Here is an 8,703-nt window from a genome sequence, read left to right as displayed (position 1 = left end):
CCTTTGAGGTGAAGGTTTTTTTTTCTTTTTGGGTCACACCCAGTGATGGCGATGTTCAGGGGTTACTCCTGGCTTTGCACTCAAAAATTATTCCTAGCGGTGCAACCATATGGGATTCTGGGGATCGAACCTGGGTGGACCACATGTAAGGCAAATGCCCTACCTGTTGTACTATCGCTCCAGCCCCTGAGGTGAAGAAGCTTCTTAACTTAATGTAGTCCCGTTTGTTTATTGGTATAGTGAATTCTCATTTTTTCCTTTTTTAAAAAAAAACTGTTTGGTCAATAGGTTTATTTCTGTCTTTGAAAAACTTCCATAAAAGATCATGGTTCAATTTTAGCTCTCAGCAGCTCTCTCCTAACCTCTGAGAAAAGTTGCTTTTTCCTGGGTTACCCGATCTTCTGGGCAAGAGACATTTTGGGACAGAGACATTTTGGGACAGTTCCCCCAAAGTTTCTTCTTAACTTCTCTCTTAGTTTTCTTCTCATAGAAGGACTTTTCCCCTACAGTCGCATCTCGCATCTCCTCTATCATGTCTGGAGTTATGTCTTTCTTTCTTTCTTTCTTTCTTTCTTTCTTTCTTTCTTTCTTTCTTTCTTTCTTTGCTTTTTGGGTCAAAAAGCCAAAAAGTCCCAGTGATATTCAGGGGATAGTCCAGGCTCTGCATTCAGGAATTACTCCTGGTGGTGCTCAGGGGACTATATGGGTGCCTTGGATCAAACCCGGGTCGACTGCATGCAAGACAAAAACCCTACCCTCTGTACTATTGCTCCGGCCCCACTGTGGTGCTTTATGTGTTGAGAAAAGTGTGTTTTGTCGCATATTCATCTTCTTCCATTAGGCAATATATAGTCTGCAAGATTCTGCCATTAAGTGTTTCTGATGCACATAAGCGTTAAATTGCCTACTTTCCATGTCATAACCAGGGACTCGACTGGTACTGTGAGGGACAGACAAGCCTCCACCCATGGCTCCTTTTAGGGTCCCGAAAAATTTATTTTCAGTCATAGTTCTGGCAATTCCTGCATCCAAATAGCAGGTGAAGGCACGATTGTCCACAAATGCTTTCCACATTATGATCATCTCCAGTGACTTCCACTTGGCCTTCATAGAACTTGTCCATGCCAAATCTATTGAGAATTGAGCCAGCAGTAGGCCAGTGCAATACGCTGCAGCATAATTTGCCAGGCCAACCCTCACACCATACTCTGGAAGCTCATGAGCATTTGCTGCAGAGACTATCATACCTCCTTCTGTAAGAGCATAAGCCGTGGGGCTGGAGCAATAGTACAGTGGGTAGGGCGCTTGCCTTGCACGCGGCCGACCTGGGTTTGATCCTTGGCATCCCATAAGCACCTAAGCACCACCAGGAGTAATTCCTGAGTGCAGAGCCAGGAGTAACCCCGGAGCATCACTGGTGTGACAAAAAAAAAAAAAAGAGCAGAAGTCGTCTCTGTTGGTGACGTGGACAATTATCCTGTATTTAAGTGTGTTGTACTTATTTTTATCCTGGATCACCAAATGTTTCCAAGCACAGTGATCAGTTTTGCCCTCTCACTGTCCTCTAAATTTCACCTGGTATCTCTTGAAGTATGCCTTATTCTTGACAACTCTAACCAGTCCATCCTGGTGCTCAACAGAGATCGCTGTCCACGGCTTGACATGGGCCTACAGTAGTATACTAAAATCTTTCTTTTCATTTGTTTCTTTGTTTGTTTTGGCTTGGGGGCCATACTAAGCAGTGTTGCAGGGTGACTCCTGCCTCTGCACTCAGGGATAACTCCTGGCAGTGCTCAAGGGTACCATATGAGATGCTGCGGATTGAACCTGGGTTGGCCGTGTACAAAGCAAGTGCCTTACCCTCTGTGCTATTACTCCGTCTGACCCCTGTGTAGTAAATCCCTAAGCCTCAGAGCCATCACTTATCAAATAGAAATAATTATTGGTAAAATTTACAGATGAGGAAACTGAGGAGGCTTAGAGTAATTGGGCTTTATTCCTTCAGTTCCTCTAGGAGCAACCCCAAGCACCTAGCCAGTTGTAGTCCCTGAGCACTGCTGTGTGTGTCCCAAAAAAACAAAGAACAAACAAAAAACAGAAGTGTCATCTGATTCAGCAGTCCTACTTCTGGATATCTATCTGAATAATAAGAAGTCATTGTCACTGTCCTCCCATTGTTCATCGATTTGCTCGAGAGGGCCCAGTAATATTGTGAGACTTGTTACTGTGTTTGGCATATCAAATACGTCATGGGTAGCTTACCAGGCTTTGCCGTGCGGGTGAGATACCCTTGGTAGCTTGCCCGGCTCTCCGAGAGGAGCGAAGGAATCGAACTCGGGTCTGCCATGTTGGCTGCGTAGAAGGCAGCAGGAACGCCCGACCCGCTGTGCTATCGCTCCAGCCCAATATGAAGTCACGGTCACGGTCCTCCCGCTGTTCATCGATTTGCTCGAGCGGGCCCAGTAACGTCTCCATTGTGACAATTGTTACTGTGTCTGGCATATCGAATATGTCACGGGTAGCTTGCCAGGCTTTGCCGTGTGGGCGAGATACTCTCGGTAGCTTGTCAGGCTCTCGGAGAGGGGCGGAGGAATCGAACTCGGGTAGGCCGCGTTGGCTGCTTGCAAGGCAAACGCCCTACCGCTGTGCTATCGCTCCAGCCCAATATGAAGTCACTAACAATTATATGCACCACTGTTTTTGCAGCATTATTTACAACAACTAAGATACTGAAATGACCTATGACCACTGACTTCTGGTTAGATTAAAAAGGTCTAGTTTACACAATGCAAAACGTTCACCTGTAAAAAGCAATCAAGTTTTGCTGGTTGCTGCTAAATGAAAGGAATCGAGGGATTCTGCAAAGGAAAATAATTCAGAAGAAAAAAAGGTAAATGTTGGATAATTTTTCCTGTATGTGCAATATAAGGAAACAAACGAATGAACAAAACAAAATTAAAATAAACCAACGGAGGGGCAGAAAACATAACTCAGAGGGCTGAGTGCAAGCTTTGCATCTGAGTATCACTGGGTGTGCGCCCCGCCCCTCCCTGCAAAAACTAAAATAAAACAACAACCAAAAAAACAAAACCATTTGATATTAGCAGCACATCTGAGCAAAAAGGGTAGGAGGTGGTAGCAGAGTGGAGCAGGTCTAATGGATGGTGGTGGGTGTTTTGTTTTGTTAAAAAGAAAAAGATTAACAGCCCAGTTAACAGTTATTCTTCATAGAGAGAGGAAGGACATGGTTTGAAGCAAGTTGCTTTCTCTGATCTCTGATCTGTTGGGGGATAAAATCACCCTTGCACAAGGCCAATCTGAGTTCGATCCCCAGCACCACATCGGGTCCCTTGAGCCCTGCCAGGAGTGATCCCTAAATGTAGAGCCAGGAGTAAGCCCTGGGCCCCACCATGTGTAGCCCCAAAACAGAAAGTCCAGAGCCCCAGATGTGTGGTCTGGCCATGCAGTTGCTTGTAGTTGATCCTCAGTAGATAGATACATATTTAAATTTATGTATTTATGGGAGGAGAAGTTGGAGGAGGTTAAGGTTAAGTGTCATCTGCTGAATCAGATGACACTTCTGTTTTTTGTTCTTTGTTTTTTGAGCTACACACAGCAGTGCTCAGGGACTACAACTGGCTAGGTGCTTGGGGTTGCTCCTAGAGGAGCTGAAGGAACAAAGCCCAATTTGCCTTGCAGAGTCCACCCAGATTTGATCCCTGGCACTGCAGATGGTCCCCCAAGCCCGATCAGAAGCAATCCTTGAGAGCAAAGCCAGGAGTAAGCCCTGAGCGCAGCTGGGTGTGGCCCTCAAACCAATATCAGTATCAATATGAATATGTGTGTTAAGAAATCTATTATTGTTCAGTCCCAAGGCTACTCCAGTCTGGCAGAGAATGGAGGCATTTCTGGGTACTCTGACCTGGACACACCTCGCAGACACCTTGCTTCCCTGCAGCCAACTCCTCCTTGGCACAGACGACAGTGTCTCTGGGGCAAGGAGGACGAGGCTGCAGAACTGAGCTCCCCCTTCAGATCTACCAGCACTCCCCTTCCTCCAGGTATGCTGTTCTCTGGAACTCCAGGTGTCCCAGAGGGATCGACTGTCTCTTACAGGAAGTGAGTCCTCAAAATATGGCAATTGAAAAAAGAATCAGATGACCCCAAAAGGTACTTCTGTTCACTTTGCCCGAACACCCAGAATAAAACTCTTACCTTCCCTCTCCAATTCCTATTCATGGGTTTCATGATATATTCTTGAGATTGCCTTGATAGAGAAAGGAAGTGGGAAACTATTTCAAGGTAAGCAGAGGAGGAAAAAAAGAAGGAAAAAAAACCCAACAGATATAATGGGTGGGGGAGGCATTAAACGATCATTCACTGAAAGGCATGACTAACCATCCACCTAAATCCATCCTCCCCTTCCGCCAGAGGAACAGAACTGATTGGGGATGAGGCTTGCTGCCCAGGTCTCCACTTTCCAGCAGGTACTCAAGCAACAAGGAAGGAAGGGACAGGCACTGCATCCACAGAACCTTGTTGCCTGCATAAAAGTGCCACATGCTTCTCACAGCTGGATTGGAAACACAGCAGGGGCAATCTAGCTTCAACCATATATGGGATACCAAGGCCCTATAATGACCTTGAGTTTTTTTTTTCCCTTTATCCTTTTTTTTGCGGGGGGGCATGCCTGGCTATTCTCAGGGCTTATTCCTGGCTTTGACTCAGGAACCATTCCTGGCTGTGCTTAGGGGACCAGATGTGGAGCTGGGAATTGAACTAGTGTTAACTGTGTGCAATGTAAGTACCTTACCCTGGACTTTCTCTCTGACCCCTTGATTGATTGATTGATTGATTGATTGATACTGGTATTGGGGTCACACCCAGTAGTGCTCAGGGCTTACTCCTAGCTCTGAGCTTAGAGATCACTCCTGGCTAGTTCAAAGGACCAGATGGGATGCCAATGATCAAACCCAGGTCAGCTGTGTGCAAGGCAAACACCCTCCCCTCTGTGCTATTGCTCTGGCCCCTCCAGTCCCTTGATTTCTAAAGTGTAGACCCAGCTGCCTGCTCAACTGAAACAATTTGCCACATTCCATGAGAGGAAAATTAATATTTATATGTTTGAGGAGGGGGAGGCATATCTGGTAGTACTTTGGGACCACACCTGCCTCTGTGCTCAGGGGCCATACCAGGTGATGCTCAGGGGACCACACTTCGTGCTGGGATTCAAACCATTGTTGCGGCTACAGTGACATGCAAGGCAAGTGTCTTACCTCTGTATTATCTCTCTAGCCCTGCTTTCATGTTTTTAAATTACTGCTCATAGTCCAGTGACAGCTATTCAATATTACTGTAATTAAAGCTGGCGTTCTGAGTGTGGCCTTCACAGTCACATGGACTGGTATACACCCCGGTTTCCCTGTTCAAACCAGAGACCCTTGGTTTCCAGTGATCATTTCTGAGCCTTCCTTTCTTCCTTAGTAAAATGAGTGTTTTATCTTCATTAAACTGGAGCTACTCTCTGACACAGCAACTCCATAAACATATACTCTGGAGAATTATGGACCCACATACTCAGAACACAGCACAACAATGTTTGTGATGTTCCCAAAGGGAAAACGACCTTAGTCCCCATTTAGAGTGAATGGAAATATAAACTGTGGTATTTTATACAATGGAATGTATAATAATGAGCATCAATTAACTTCAGATACATAAAGGAATGAAAATGAATTCTACAAAGATAAGAGTAAGCTAAATTTTAAAAGTATATATATTGCATAATTCCATTTATACACACAGTAGCTAAAAGACATGATTTAGAAATGCATGCATAGATAATAAAGTTATAAAGAAAACCAAGGGAATGTTTGTCACTGGTATATGTAAAAATAAAATGTAATATATTAAAAGGGACAGGTATTGTTCAGTTGTTAATATACATGTTTTAGACATCTGCATATTTGTTATATGTCACAAGCTTATACAACCTCAAGTAAATTTATAGGAAACTTTATAAAGAAAGATTAAAGATGAGGAGGTGGTGGAAAAATCCCTCATTCACTAGTGGTGGGAATGTCGTCTGGTTCAATCTCTATGAAAAATAGTACGGAGACCTCTCCAAATATTAGAAATAGAACTTACATATGACCCAGCAATTTCACTTCCTGGCATCAATCCCAAGAATACAAAAACACTAATTTGAAAAGATATATGCACTCCTCTGTTCATTGCAGTGGTATTTCCAATAGCCAAGATCTGGAAACAACCCAGATGCCCAACCAAAGAAGCGTGGATGAAGAAGTCGGGCATATACTTACAAGAGCATCCTACTCAGCTCAAAGGAAAAAATGAAAACCTTGCATTTCACTGCAACATGGATGGAACAAGTGGTGTCATGCTAAGTAACAAAAATAAATAAATAAATGGGAAAGAAAATTCAGAAGGAAAAAAGATAAATAGCAAATGATCTCACTAATGTGTGGATTTAAAAAAAAAACAGCATCAATGGCCTTGATGCAGAGACATAGCAGTGAATCCCAGAAGATAACAGCTTGCCAGAGATCTCTCCGGATTCCATACCAAGCTATTGAGGCACCTCAGATGGAGTGGGTGTGCCCTCTCTGCCTGCTCCAGATGAAACCCTGGTGACCAACAAGCTTCCAGAAGCAAAACCCAGGTATGTGGGTTCAGGGACTAAGACTCCAGGCCACATGGTGACAACAGAGATGGGTCACCCCTTCCAGTCTCTCCACCCACTTGGGGTCCTGGCTGTCATGCTCAGTATCTGCCTCTGGATGCCATCTCAGCGCATCAATGGCCTTGATTCAGAGACTCCCAAATGAATCTCAAAATGGATTAGCTCCGTATAGAGATGTCTCTAGACCCTAACCATTTGCAATTTTAGAATTCCAGAAGCAAAAGTGGCCACACGACCTCTCATGATATTCATAATAAGCAATAGAGAATAAATTATCTAGCATCTGTCTCTGGCAGGCAGGCTTGACAGGCAGGGAAAATTCAAAATAATGGTGGTGGGAAGGTGTAATGGTGGTGGGATTGGTGTTGAAATAGCACTGTCTGCACTGTCCTCCCACTGTTCATTGATTTGCTCGAGTGGGGACCAGTAACGTCTCCATTGTGAGACTTGTTACTGTTTGTAGTATATTGAATATGCCACGGGGAGCTTTCCAGGCTCTTGGTAGCTTGCCGGTCTCTCCTAGAGGGATGGAGGAATAGAACTTGGGTCAGCCGTGTACAAGGCAAACACCCGACTTGCTGTGCTATCGCTCCAGCCTAGGTGTTGAAATATTGAATGTAAACAATTAATGTGAACAACCTTATGAAAAGAAAAAAAAAATTTTTAAAAATCACAGCAATAGGGGCTAGAGCAATAGCAGAACAATGAATAGGGTGTTTGCCTTGCATGTGGCCAACCCGGGTTCGATTCCCAGTATCCCATATGGTCCCCCCGAGCACCTCCAGGATTAATTCCTGAGTGCAAAGCCAGGAGTAACCCCTGTGCATTGCCGTTGTCACCCAAAAAGCAAAAAATAAAAAATTAAAAAATTAAAAATCACAGCAATGACAACGGTCAACGACAATTAAACCCTTAGGTTCTGTCAACAGAACTGAATTTACCAAGGAGGAAATGGGCAACTGAGGTGAGAGAGATACCAACACTTGGTTTTTGTTTGGGGGACCACACCTGGATATGCTCTGGGCTTACTTCTGGTGGGGCACAAGAGACCATAGGAGGTGCCAGAGATCGAACCCAGGCAGCTACATGCAAGACCAGTGCCCTACCCACTATACTATCCCTCCAGTGCACTGACTCTGGAGTTGGGCATGGTACAGTAGTGCTGCATGCCTAAGGCATACATATTAATACTATTAGACACCATGTGACCTTTTTTTCTTTTTTAAAAAAAAAGACATGTAAAAGGATGAAATATCAAGCAGTAGGCCAGGCTGCTGAGATGGGCTGAGGGCAGGCAGCACGCTAAGTGTCATTTTCTGACGCAGACTTTGCACTCAATGGAAGGGACAGTTTATGCAGCAAGAGAAAGATCAGGATTCTGGAGAAAGCTCCATAATGAATCAAGGGTAAAAGTAAGAAAAGGCTCGTGTTTTTGCTTTGAATCACACTGTTATTTAGGCAGTGGTATATTATTTCTTCTTTCTGGAATCCTGTGCATGAGTGCATGTGTGTGACGAGGGCAGGAAGACGGCTGATTGATTGGGGGTTAATCTACATTCACAAGTTTAACGCAGTGTTCAAAATGTTCACTTTCCCTCACAGAGAAGAAGGGGGAGCAGGACTCGTGGGGGCCTGGGTAAGAAGGCAGAGAACAGTCAGGGGGAAACAGCATCTGTGCCCAGGGCCGGAGGTGTCCGCCACCCTCATAGCCGCATCCTGCTGCCTGCAGAGTGGACGTGGCCTCAGGAGACAGCACCAGCGACAGCAGGATGGCCAAGGCCCAGCTCAGTGACAGTAGGGAAGACTTTCTGCTGACTGCACGCTCTCAGACACCGTGAAAGCAGCCAAGAGTCTGAGTGGTCGCCCGGCCAAAAGGCGCCGGCATCGACCAGGAGGCCAAGAAAACCTGGCAGGCTTCTTCCAGCCAGGAGGTGCCCAGAGAGGTGTGGGCTCTGCCTGCCCGTGCAAGTCTCTCACAACTATAGACGAGTGGAGCCAGG

General features: G+C 45.2%; 1 pseudogene; it reads right to left on the bottom strand.

The window, feature by feature from the left end:
- Positions 1-336: 336 nt before the first annotated feature.
- Positions 337-7,871, bottom strand: LOC130033088 (60S ribosomal protein L5-like; annotated as a pseudogene).
- Positions 7,872-8,703: the final 832 nt, after the last annotated feature.

Source organism: Sorex fumeus, unplaced genomic scaffold (assembly GCF_029834395.1).
Source record: "Sorex fumeus unplaced genomic scaffold, SorFum_2.1 ptg000051l, whole genome shotgun sequence".
NCBI classification, from domain to species: domain Eukaryota; kingdom Metazoa; phylum Chordata; class Mammalia; order Eulipotyphla; family Soricidae; genus Sorex; species Sorex fumeus.
Note: the sequence above shows the minus strand (reverse complement) of the source record. Positions and strands in the feature narration are given on the sequence as shown.